This window comes from Rhinopithecus bieti, unplaced genomic scaffold (genome assembly GCF_001698545.2).
Source record: "Rhinopithecus bieti isolate Rb0 unplaced genomic scaffold, ASM169854v2 scaffold_10347, whole genome shotgun sequence".
Classification (NCBI taxonomy): domain Eukaryota; kingdom Metazoa; phylum Chordata; class Mammalia; order Primates; family Cercopithecidae; genus Rhinopithecus; species Rhinopithecus bieti.
In genome coordinates this window covers 978935-990292 of record NW_016806836.1, presented here as the reverse complement: position 1 = coordinate 990292, position 11358 = coordinate 978935, and the positions used below count along the sequence as shown (strand labels likewise).

Here is an 11358-nt window from a genome sequence, read left to right as displayed (position 1 = left end):
GGGGAGAATGTCTTTTACTCCAAGATAGTTATGCCTGTGGACTACACCACAAAGAATCTGCTTTATGGCTTAGCACTTTCAAATTTTGTTTGGGATTATTTTGCTGGTTGTTATCAAATGAGGACAAATACTTAACAAGGAGATAGCAAGGGAAGAAAGAGACAGAAAGGGGGTGCTTCTACATAGGAAGGTGGCTGAATTTTCAGGGTTGTGAATAAGGATTGGGGACCTTTAGTCCTATCAGCTTCTGCTCATCTTTTGTGACTCTGTGGTCAAGGTCTTACTCTCCCAAAGATGGGGATTCTCTTCTCTGCTGTATGTTGAAATCACCTAGGGAGCTTTAAAAAAGGATGATGCCCGCCAAGTGCGGTGGCTCACACCTGTAATTCCAGCACTTTGGGAGACCGAGGTGGGTGGATCACTTGAGGTCAGGAGTTCAAGAGCAGCTTGGCCAACATGAAGAAACCTTGTCTCCACTAAAAATACAAAAATTAGCTGGGCATGGTGGCACATGCCTGTAATCCCAACTACTTGGGAGGCTGAGGCAGAACTGCTTGAACCCAGGAGGTGAAAGTTGCAGTGAGCCAAGATCACACCACTGCACTCCAGCCTGGGCAACAGAGTGAGGCTCCATCTCAAAAAAAAAAAAAAAAAAAAAAGGCTGATGCCACTGTTCCATCCCAGAGTCTGGTTTAATTGGTCTAGGATGGGGCCTCAGCATGGGGATTTTTAAAAGCTCTCCCTGGAGATTCTGTGTACCCAGAGTTGAGAATCAGAGCACTAAGAGAAGGAAAAATAAAATTAATAAGCACCTGCCTCCTGCTTATCTCTCAGGGGCGTTGGGGTGTGTCTGCAATTTATGAAATAATGGGCCAGATTCTGGGGAAGGAGTAAAATGGTGTGAAGGAAATAGATTAACCCTTTGCATTCTATGGGGTACCTTTGGTTAACAAGTGTTCAAGATTTTTCCCCATGAGCCACAGGAAGAAACATTTCACATCCTGGCCAAAGACATAGATATAGATACGGATATAGATACAGATATAGATATATGTGTATATATGTATATATGATATATGTATACATATATACATATACACATACATATATATGTATACATATATACATATATCTCTCTCCATTGTAAATTGAAAATATCCTAAGTTCAAAATGCATTTAATACACCTAACCTACTGAACATCACAGCTCAGCCTAACCTACCTTAAATGCACTCAGAACACTTGCATTACCTCACAGTTGGGCAAAATCATCTAACACAAAGCCCATTTTATAATACAGTTTTGAATATCTCACAAAATTTATCAAATATTTTGCTGAAAGTGAAAAATAGAACTGTCGTATGGGTATCCCAATTATGGTTTCTACTGAACACACATTACTTTCACATCATCATAAAGTCAAAAAATCATTAAGTGAAACCATCATAAATTAGGGGACATATGCATACATGTAACTATATATAGGGGATCATAGGTATACATGTGACTATATGTATATGTATGTATATATATTCTTCTCACGTACAATTCACTTGATATTTTCTATTCCAGTGTATTCCTTTAGAAAAAAAATTAAAGTCCATAGGCCAAGACAAATTAAACACCTCTGGAGGTCATTAAGAGGCTCAATTTATAATGGCTTGGAACACTTAGCAAAGATACTATGGGAAGTGAAGCTGTGTGTACAGTAATAATATTTGTTGAGCAATTGCTAGTGCCAGCTGCAGTCATAGTAGAAAGTGTTTTATGAGCATGAGCTCAGTGAATTTTCACAATAATAGTATAAGATGAGTACTGTTATCTTCACTTTGATGATGAGAAAATCAAGGCCAAGTACACATGTACATTCTGCTTCTAGAAGCCAGAAGCAGAGCCGTCTCCAAGCCTACCGCAGCAGGCCCAAGGAAGAGAACAACCATGTTTACGGAATACATTTGCTTCTGTTTGAAGTTTAGGGAGTAGAAAGTGGAGTAAGCTATGACCAGAGGTGGGTCCAGGAATGGTGAAGCCTGATAACATGTGCAATTTGCAGCCCCTATTCAAGAAAAAGAGTACAAAATTATGAGTCCAAGATTAGATAAGAAAACGATTATTTCTTTAAATTAAGAAAAAAAAAACACAACAAATTCAAATTTTAAGAAGCTGAAAATTACCACAAACATCACAAAATTCCCAACTCAACTTTCCTCCAAAATGCCAGCAGCCACCACCCTACTCAAGGGCAAGTTGGGGGTGGGGAGTCGGAGTGGAAAGAGAGCAAGCTCTACTGCCTGCAGCCAAAGGTCCAAAGCAAAGGACTTTTGTAAGCTTTACATCAACAAGCAACCATCTGAACACTTTTCTAAGTCCCCTTAGAAAGGAGTCCAAGCAAGTCAGGGGCCCAAGAACTTAACCTCCATCAGCTTCCCTGTAACCTTACAACTGGAATTGAAGATTACGGCTCAAGAGCAAGGGCTTTGGAGTCAGCCAGGCCTGAATTTCATTTCTGGCTCAGTCACTTTCTGCCTTCTTTGAGCCTGGACCTGCTCATTTGTTCAATGAGTGTGCTGACAGCAGCTACCTTGGGGTCCCTCTTGGGGATTACATGAGTTAAGGAAGAGTTGGGCATTGGATGAGCTTAAGGTTGCAAGTATAAATATAGGACACTCAGTTAAACTGGAATTTCAGAGAAACAAGAAATGCTTTGTAAATGTAAGTACATACAACCTATCACATAAGATATGTACTGCAACTGATTCCTCGTTTCTCTGAAATTCAAATTCACCTGGGTGCCCTGTCTTTTACTGCACTTAACAAATGACAGTGGTTGATTTTGCTTTTGGATTGAAGCATCCTGAATATCCCACAGTGGAATTCATAGACATTAGAGAGTGGGTGACGGGGTAGGAAAGGCTGCATAGACTCCAATTAACACAGTCCATTGTCAGGGAGACCAAAAGGGGCGTGGCTATGAGAGGATGGAGTAAGTGGGGTGCCTTGATTTGGGCATGTAGGTGGAGGGGGCTATACCTCTCACCTTCACTAAACCAGTTAAGCTCTTGAGACCTCAGTTTCCTTAGCTGTAAAATGGGTGAAACATAGGGGAGACCCCTGAACCGTTCTCACCTAAATACCACACCAGTGGCACTTCCTCATAATTCAGATGTCACCTCCTCAGAGAGGTCTTCCCTGACTGCTCTAGCTAAAATGACTGCCTCTCCTCCACTCCCCAACAGCAGATATGTATATATTTTTTTCTCCTTGTAACTGTAACTTTCTGAAACTGTCTTGCTTCTTTACTTGGTTATTTGTTTACGGTTTGTCTCTCCATGTGAATGTAAGTTCCCGGAGGGCAGAAAACTAGTCTGTCTTGCTCTAGCTGAGTCTCTCAGGAGCGGTACCTGGCACAGTAGATGCTCAATATATTTTGAATGAATGAATGGGTGGTTGAGTGAATGAATGTTAGTGTCACTACCGAGGTCCTCTCCGAGCCGTCGTTCCTTTCACAGGGGTCATGCCTGGGTTGCAGGGAGGATGTGCTGCCCCGGGGAGGGAGGAGGTGCAGGGTGTCGGTGGGTGGGGAGGAGGCTGGGCCCTGGCCTCCCGGACCAGCGAGAGCGAGCGCGCTCTGCTCGGCTGCAGGCGCAGGAAGCGGCGCGGCGGCAGCTGCAGAGCCAGAGCCCCGCGCCCCGCGTCCAGCCGCCGGGTGTGTGCGCCCGCGGAGCCCAGCGTCGCGCCTCGGCGCCCCACGCCCGCCCACGCAGGGCGCGGGGACCGGCGGGGCCAGAGGGAGGGCCGGCCAGGGAGGGGAAGGGCGGTCCTCCCCGCGCAGGCAGCAGCCGCGGCAGCCCAGGAGGCGGAGGCAGCGGCAGCGGCAGAGACAGCAACGTGCCCGCCGCAGTCAGCCCGGCCTCTTCGGACCCTCACCGGCCCGCCCGCCTGCACCGCGTCGGGGCGCCCTCTCCACTGCGCGCGGTGAGTACCGCCCGCGGCGCCCACCCCAGGCCGCCCGCCGGGATTCGCCGGGCGGGGTGGGGGTTGTTCACCGGGACCCCCTCGCCTTGCGCCTCTTTCCGCCACTCGCCGAGCGGGGCCTCCGCAGCTGTCGGGGCGTTCTGGGGCGCACGGGCCTCCCAGGGCCACGAAGGCACAAGGGCAGAGGGGACAGCAGTAGAGCCCCGCCTCGGGAAAGGCTCTCCCAGGCTCTGGGCCCCAGTTTCCCCTTGCGCTTTGGGGCAACGACCCTGAAGTTTGCTCTCCCGCGCGCGGGACAAGTGCATGGCGCGCAGGCGGTGTAGACGCGGCTGGGTCCTTGGCGTTTTGTTCGATTTATGGTCCCGGAGGATCGCGATAAGGGGCGCTCCCCCATTCCACCAACTCAAGCCCTCAGGTAGTGTTTATGGGGTAACCTAGAAGCAGAGCCAACCGCTGGAATCCTGGGATGGGGCTGGAACGGCCCGCTGAGCCTTTGCCTTCTGGCTATTGATACATTTCTTTTCAAAAGTCCATTTGCTCTCAGCCCGCTCTGGTCCAGGTCTGGGGCTTTGAACCGAGGCAGAGAATCCTGGCGCCTGCTGCGAGTAGAGTTGAAACTTAGAAAAGTTTGCATCCGAAGAGTGTTTAGAAGGCGGCAAGGGTTTCGTTGTAATGGGAGAAAGTGGGAAATGGAATTGTTTTTTAGTCATGAAGTCTGGAGGTTAAACGGCCGGCCGTGCTGGCCCAAGCTCCTTCAATATATTCCTGCCTCCCCCGCCCCCCCGCCAAATAAATAGTTCATAAACTCAAAGAATACTAGGAAAGCGTGACTGGTGAACGTACCACCCCTATCGCAAAATCCTCAGTGCGCTTTTCTCAGCTGTTGAACTGGAAGCGCCTTTTGCAGCGCGAGGTTCCTACTTCCCCGAAGCCGAGACCGAGAGTTGACAGCGTGCACCCTGCCGCGCTCTGAATTCTTTTTAAAAAGCAAGACTGATGCTGGATCGGTCTTTTTATGGATACCCTTTTCTTTTCTTTCCCCTTTCCCCGAAATGCTATGTAATCTTTAATTACTTTTTAAAATATAACGTGGAGGTATAAATCACCCCTGGTAAGGGGTACCTTTTAATTACGAGGTGCAGTGGAAGAGGTGAACATCGGAGTCTAGCCGTTAGCGAGGGTGGAGGGGCAGGGGGATGATTTACAAACATCATGTAAGAATTTGAGCACTGAATTATGTTTGAGTTAGGGAGATCCCTTACAAAGGAAATTATAACCAGTGGACAATTGTATTTCAAGCCGAATCTATTAATTTCATGAGCCGTTTCTTGATTGAGTGAAATGTCTGTGACCATAATAGATACAGAACTAGTAAGCACCTTACCAGACTATGACCCATTTGTTACCAACTAACATACACGTATAACCATGCTGCTGACACACAAAAAAAGAGTACACAAAGAAAGAGAAACAGGGAGGAGAGAGAGAACCTCTTTTTCAAAATAATGTTTGTGAAAGAATCTTTCACAATTTTACTCGATAAATGTTCATTTTTTCCACTTTTCTTTCTTCATCACCTTAAGCCCCTTCATCCTTTACATATCTCTGCATTTAGACACTCTCGCTTGGGTAAGTTCTTCTATAATTTATATAACAAATAACAAATGAGAGTGGTTTGAATCTTGCTTTTGACTAAGCATTAAATCGTGTTGGTATTAAAAAATCTCCTTGCCTTTAGGAAACTCTTAACTTTTGCCGTTGTGAATAGACCAATGTGGTTAGGTCCAAAAGAGCCTGAACTTTTTTTACTTTAAAGCAATTTATATGTCCCCATTCTCTTATAACTTTAGCTTCACAATATTATTCACTATTTGATCTGAAAGGAATTGGCAGTTTTCTTTTCTGTCTTAAAATAGCTCACCTGGTGTAGTGACCATGTGTAGAAGAATACTCTATCAACACATAAATCAATTCCCCAATATCAGAAAACTAAAGGAAATATAAAATAAAATAAAAAGATGTGTATCCGAATACTTTAGGATTTTTAAAAAAGTTTTAATCGCGTAAGTTTTAGAATCTTCTTTTCATGTCTTTTGTGTTGCATTAAACACATCATAAAGAGGTATGATTTGTTGACTGGTTATAGGATTACCATTTGGCAAAAACGCCCAAGACACGCTGTTTCAAATATGTGGTATTACTTCTGCTTTAAATTGCATGTAAGAGATTGCAAACCTTGTTCCAGATGGATAAATTGATAAAATGCTAGCTGCTGTTGGGAGAATGGAAAAGCCCTCAGCAAAAAGGCTCTGTGTTGTAACTAAGCACATTTTGAATTAGGGTGAGCAAGCTATGGAGACCCCAGGCATTTGTGAAAAAATATACACAGTCCAAGCACGTCCACTTTAAGACGTTGTTGGATCCTCCGTGACAAGATGACTCCTTTCCCACAAAGAAGAATTCCTTATTTTTTCAGTTACTTTTCCAAAGACAACTTGCGTCGGGCGCAAGAGACCAGAGTTATGCAGAAATCCAACCGTAACCAGCTCAGAACGAGGACTCATTCTCGCTCCTTCCACCAGATGTTTTTTAGGTGTCCTCAGCTGGAATGCCCAGTTTGAAACTAATTAGGCCAGCAATAAACTCCTTGTATAATAAAATCGTAGGCTGTAATGGTGAATAAGTGAGGTTCCAAGCCACTTATGACAGATGCCTTTCTGGGCAGAGAGAGAAGAGAGCCTGTGGCTGTCAGGAGAAAATGAAGGGAGTGGAGGTGCCTTCTTTAGACACATGCCTTTCCTAAATATCCATGCACATGATCTCAGTGTGGAGGAGTGGAAGTTGTGACTGGGGTAGAGTTTTGTCTTTGCTGGGCAGGCCTTCTTCACATAAAGATGCTTGGTGGAGAATAAATTATAAGTATTAGGCAGTGTCTTCAGGTCTTAGGTATATGCTGTGTGCTTGTGTGCAAAGGCTTGGGGAGAAAGATTGGTGTCATGTGTGGGGCAGGGTAAAAAACTTAACTGCTTCCCACCTGGGTGCAAGATGAAAAGAAAGACTGCCTGGCCAGACATAAATTCCTTGGGAGAGAGGAGAACCTGCTTCCCCAGAGACTTTTGATAAAGGGAGAATTTGCCTAATGATGCGGTTCTCCTTATCTGTGAGGTTTGTGAGGGCGAAGGAGTTGGTTAGTCTGTTACTTCCAAAGACTGGACTTTCTGACTGTTACTAAGACTGTGTTTTGTTGGTGGAAGGAACCGGGTTTTTTGGGTTTTTGTTTTGTTTTTTGTTGTTTTGTTTTGTTTTTTTAGTTAACTGTTCTGAAAAAGGAATTGGTAGACTCTGCTCAAAAGGAATCTCTTCACAGAGAATTAATCCCAGAGTTAAGAAAACACAGCCTGTTGACTGAAAACACACACACGCACACACACCACAATTCCTCACTCACTCCCAATCCTCTTCCCTGATCTCCATCCCCCAATATCGTAACAGCTTCCTGAATGGCCCACTTCTCCCCCCATCATTTGTGGCAGTTCAAAGGGTCCTGAACATACAAAACAAAAAGAAGATTCTGGTAAGAAAACAATTAGCAGAGAATTCGCTGGAGACAGTGCTTCATTTTCACTGTTTGAAGAACGTAACTGGCCTATTGGTGTTTGACTAACACCCTCTTCTAGTCAGAGCGGGATAAACCCCCTTGTCAGGTGGCAAAAACTTGAAGTGACAGTGACTGAGGCTGCAGACCCACTTGTGTCATTGTAAATGAATTAGAGGGGCAGGACCTTGTTCTTTATGGCATGCTATTTAAAATCAGTTTCAAGGTACCTGCCAGGTGTATTTAGAGGAAAAGTCATGAAGGAAGCCAAAGGCTTATACATGTATTTTTAGTGCATATTTCTTTCTGTTCATTTTCATCCTATTGGATTCCTTTGTCATTTCTCTGACTTGCAAATTATATCCTTCTGTTTAATAGTAACGATGAAAATAGCTGTTGTTTATTGAGAACTGGTATGCCAGGCCTGCAGTCAGCTCTTCACGTGTATTTTTAAAGTCGATTCTTGCTGCAACCCTTTGAGTATTATTATCATCATTTCAACTTTGTTAACAAGGAAACTGAGTCACAGGTCAAATGACTACCACAGGGCCAGACTGAGTGAAAATGAAATCTAGGCTTTTGCTTCTCTGCAAAATATGCCTTATCCATGTGCAGTACAAGCTTTGGCTCAAAACGTTTCTGCTATCATTTCCTTTGAAGGAAGACATGGAATTTGGATGGTTTTACATGTGCAGGACACAGTTATTTTCTGAACCTGCCCTGACGTTTTTTGCCACTGTCGTTTGAAATGGGGAAACAAAATCGTGTTAAATATTTAGAAACACAGATACAAACCTCTGCGAGCCATGACCCTTAGCCGGTTGGGTTCTGTAAAGGAAAATGATGGTTTATTTAAGGGCTAATTTGATTTATTCCTTCGATACTAACGCTACGCGTTTCAGGTCCTAAAAAGAGTCAATAAATTTACTGGCAGTGGAAAGGCCCTAAAACATTACGGTAGGCACAGCCCAAGTCAAGTTTACCGGAAGGTGCTGGATCGCTATGGGTGGGTGTTGTTTCGGGGTTAGATTTTAAACATTTGGAGAGCAAAGAATAATTTGGAACAGGTGGTGCCGAGAGTCAGGTAGCCGGAATGATTTATCTTTGCCTCTTTGAACGTTAAGGGAGGCCATTGGTTGCCTGAATCTGGAACCGGCAGGCTGCAGGTCAGTGGGGGCTGAGAGACGCGTCTCTGGGACGAAATTTGGCAGGATCCAGGGGCTTCGTCAGCGCTGTCATCGCCTTTGGATGATAGTAGTCAGAACACAGTTGTGCCTGCTCGTGCATTTTTGAAAAGTCTGCCTCTGCCTTCAGATATACGCAGAAATTTAAAACAGGAACTTAGATGTGCCACAGTGCCAATTTAAACATCTTTAAAAATGAACAAAGTATGTAATCGAGGTTAGAAACTCTTTTGTCATTTGGTATCAATAGTGTTGTGTCAGTAATGTGAAAATGTGTGTAATTTCAATGGCATTGGACTTTCTTCTTTTTTCTTTTTGAGTATCTAGTAAAGTTACATTTTTTGAAAGTCTGTGCTCCCAGATGTAATAGATACGAACGTGTCTACTCGCAGTCATTCAGAGGAGAATTGTCAACTCTCTGCTAATGTAACTAAAGGAAAAATGATAAAATCAACATATTTTTCCCCAAAGAATGAGGAACTGGAGGGTTTAACTACTGTATATGGCAACTTACTTTTGTCTCGCATCAGCTAAAGCTGTCAGTTCCCCTTTCTTTTCTATTCATCTCCCAAGAATGGCCTTTCATAACTGAAATATACAGTGTATTAGCCAAAAGACATTTTAATTTTGTAAAGAAAAATCATGCCAGAGACAGCTGGGTCTGTTTCAACCATTATTGTTTCTGCAGCGTGCATAGTTTGGGTTTCATGGTACGATGTGGGTTTGTCAAGAAAGAAAATTACAGCAAGAAGCTATGCTGAAAACATATACACTTCTGTTTAAGAAATGAGAAAACACAGAAAATTCCACACAGTAATTGCTTTAACGTGAGTTTTAAATGTCATTGTTTGACTTATGTCAAAAAGCCCCTCTTAGCTAATTCTCACATACTCTGTTACCAAATATCTCACCTTAGAAACGGCAAATGTTGGACTTCATTTGGATGATCTTTGAGGCTTTTAGAGATATCCTTAGTCCTAGTGGAAACATTCCAAATTTTTAGATTGTGCAGGCCATTTTTTTTTTAAGGTTACTTAGATATCGATTTTATTTTCTTGACCCAAAATGAGAAAACACGGGGAATTCTCAAAAGCTTTTTACAGGCTGCTATTATGAGAAGAGAAGCCAAACCAACATGTATTAGGTCATGAGCTTGAAGTGCATAAATAAGCCCTATGAAGGTCACCAAAACAGGGTGAAAACCACTAGTTCTTGTTACCTTGGCCAACTCTGAATTCCTGCCTGTTAGACATGTTTGGTTGAAGTGGACACAGAAAGCGGGTTTCTGAGCCCGTGGTTGAAAGATCTCAGTTGACTTGGGTCCTGAAGGTGTCCTTGTGGTAAAGGGAGATAGGAAGGCTGAAATTCTGGTTTCCTCCCACGGCTCCCTCTCACAGTTCAGGAGAAAAAGCAGGTTCTGGGGCCATCTTTTACTCCAAAGCAGATGTTTCCTACCTGGTATTTGGATATGCGGAAGTCAGAAGCTGAAAATAAAATGAAATGAAATGAAAACGTTCCTTCTGGTCAGTTTCTTCACCTCCCATTCCCTTCCTATAGTCATTTTGTGGTTAAGGTATTCACGGTTTCCAAAACAATTTTTTGTTCCCACTGTGTTTTCTAGCATTTAAGATGCAAGGTATAAGTACACACCTTTAAATCTTTATTGATTGGCAGCTTCCTGAACTACAGAGTCAGAGAGCGTGTCCACCGTGTCCTGAGTTTGGTACCAACCCAGGTGCTGATGGAAATTCACGTAGGGAGAAAACGTCCTCTTCGGAGAGGCAGGGTGTCAGCGCAAAGAGGTTATTTTCTTTTGTGGGTGTGTATTATTTGCACATATCAGGACTTTTGTTTCAGGGTGTTCTGGAAACATTGATCTCTCCAGCAAAGGTCTGCGTGTCCTTCTTGGTTGGGAAGTGGGTGGAGAGGAAAGAGCCCGGAGGAGAATCATGTACCTCTGGCCTTTTGTGTGGCTCCTAGAGTAGAGGGAAGCCCCCCATGCTTGGAAGGTGTCACATGGTATAACAAGTTGTGACTTGTGCCTGTGTTGTCAGCAGAGTTTTAGCCCCATCCAGACGTGAAAAAGAATGGAGCCCCGAAGATGATTCACCTCCGGTCTGCGATGGGCCCAAGCTGTCCAGTGCTCTCCTCTTGCTAAATAGACCGTACTCCCTGGAGGAGTTAATGGCTGGGGTGTGGAGAGGAGGGGAGGGGGGTAGGAGGGGAGAAAGAATGTCTTAAACTCAGCAAATGTTTAAAACGCTCAAAATGTCTCAGCATTGCTCAGGCACCTACAAGAAAGACGAAGTGATAAAAGGACATAGAATCAGGCTTTTTTGAGGGGGAAGCACAGAGAGGTTGGGGGGATTGCTAGAGGTTTGATCTAGCGTGGAGAATTTTTCTAACACCTTGGGACCCCTGCGGCACCTTGAGGAACCCGATTTTGGAAATGCCTTCCTGTAGTTCCTTTGTGCTTATTTTTAGTGAATTAGTTTTGCGGATTTTCTTTTGTTTTTAAGAAAACACAGAGTTGTAAGACTTGTTTGGGGATCACAGGTTTTATTGAATACTTATTATTTATTGAATATTACGCCCCAGGCACTGT

General features: G+C 44.0%; 1 protein-coding gene and 1 pseudogene across 1 annotated transcript in view; one reads left to right on the top strand and one right to left on the bottom strand.

Annotated features, from left to right (window-relative positions):
• The window catches only part of LOC108533399 (60S ribosomal protein L13-like), a 38161-nt pseudogene extending 33882 nt beyond the window's left edge, over positions 1-4279 (bottom strand).
• Positions 3786-11358, top strand: part of LOC108533310 (eyes absent homolog 2-like) — a 204508-nt gene continuing 196935 nt past the window's right edge. Inside the window, exon 1 of the mRNA XM_017877888.1 lies at positions 3786-3974. The gene's annotated coding sequence lies outside the window, so the exon portion shown is untranslated. The remainder of the gene's footprint in view (positions 3975-11358) is intronic.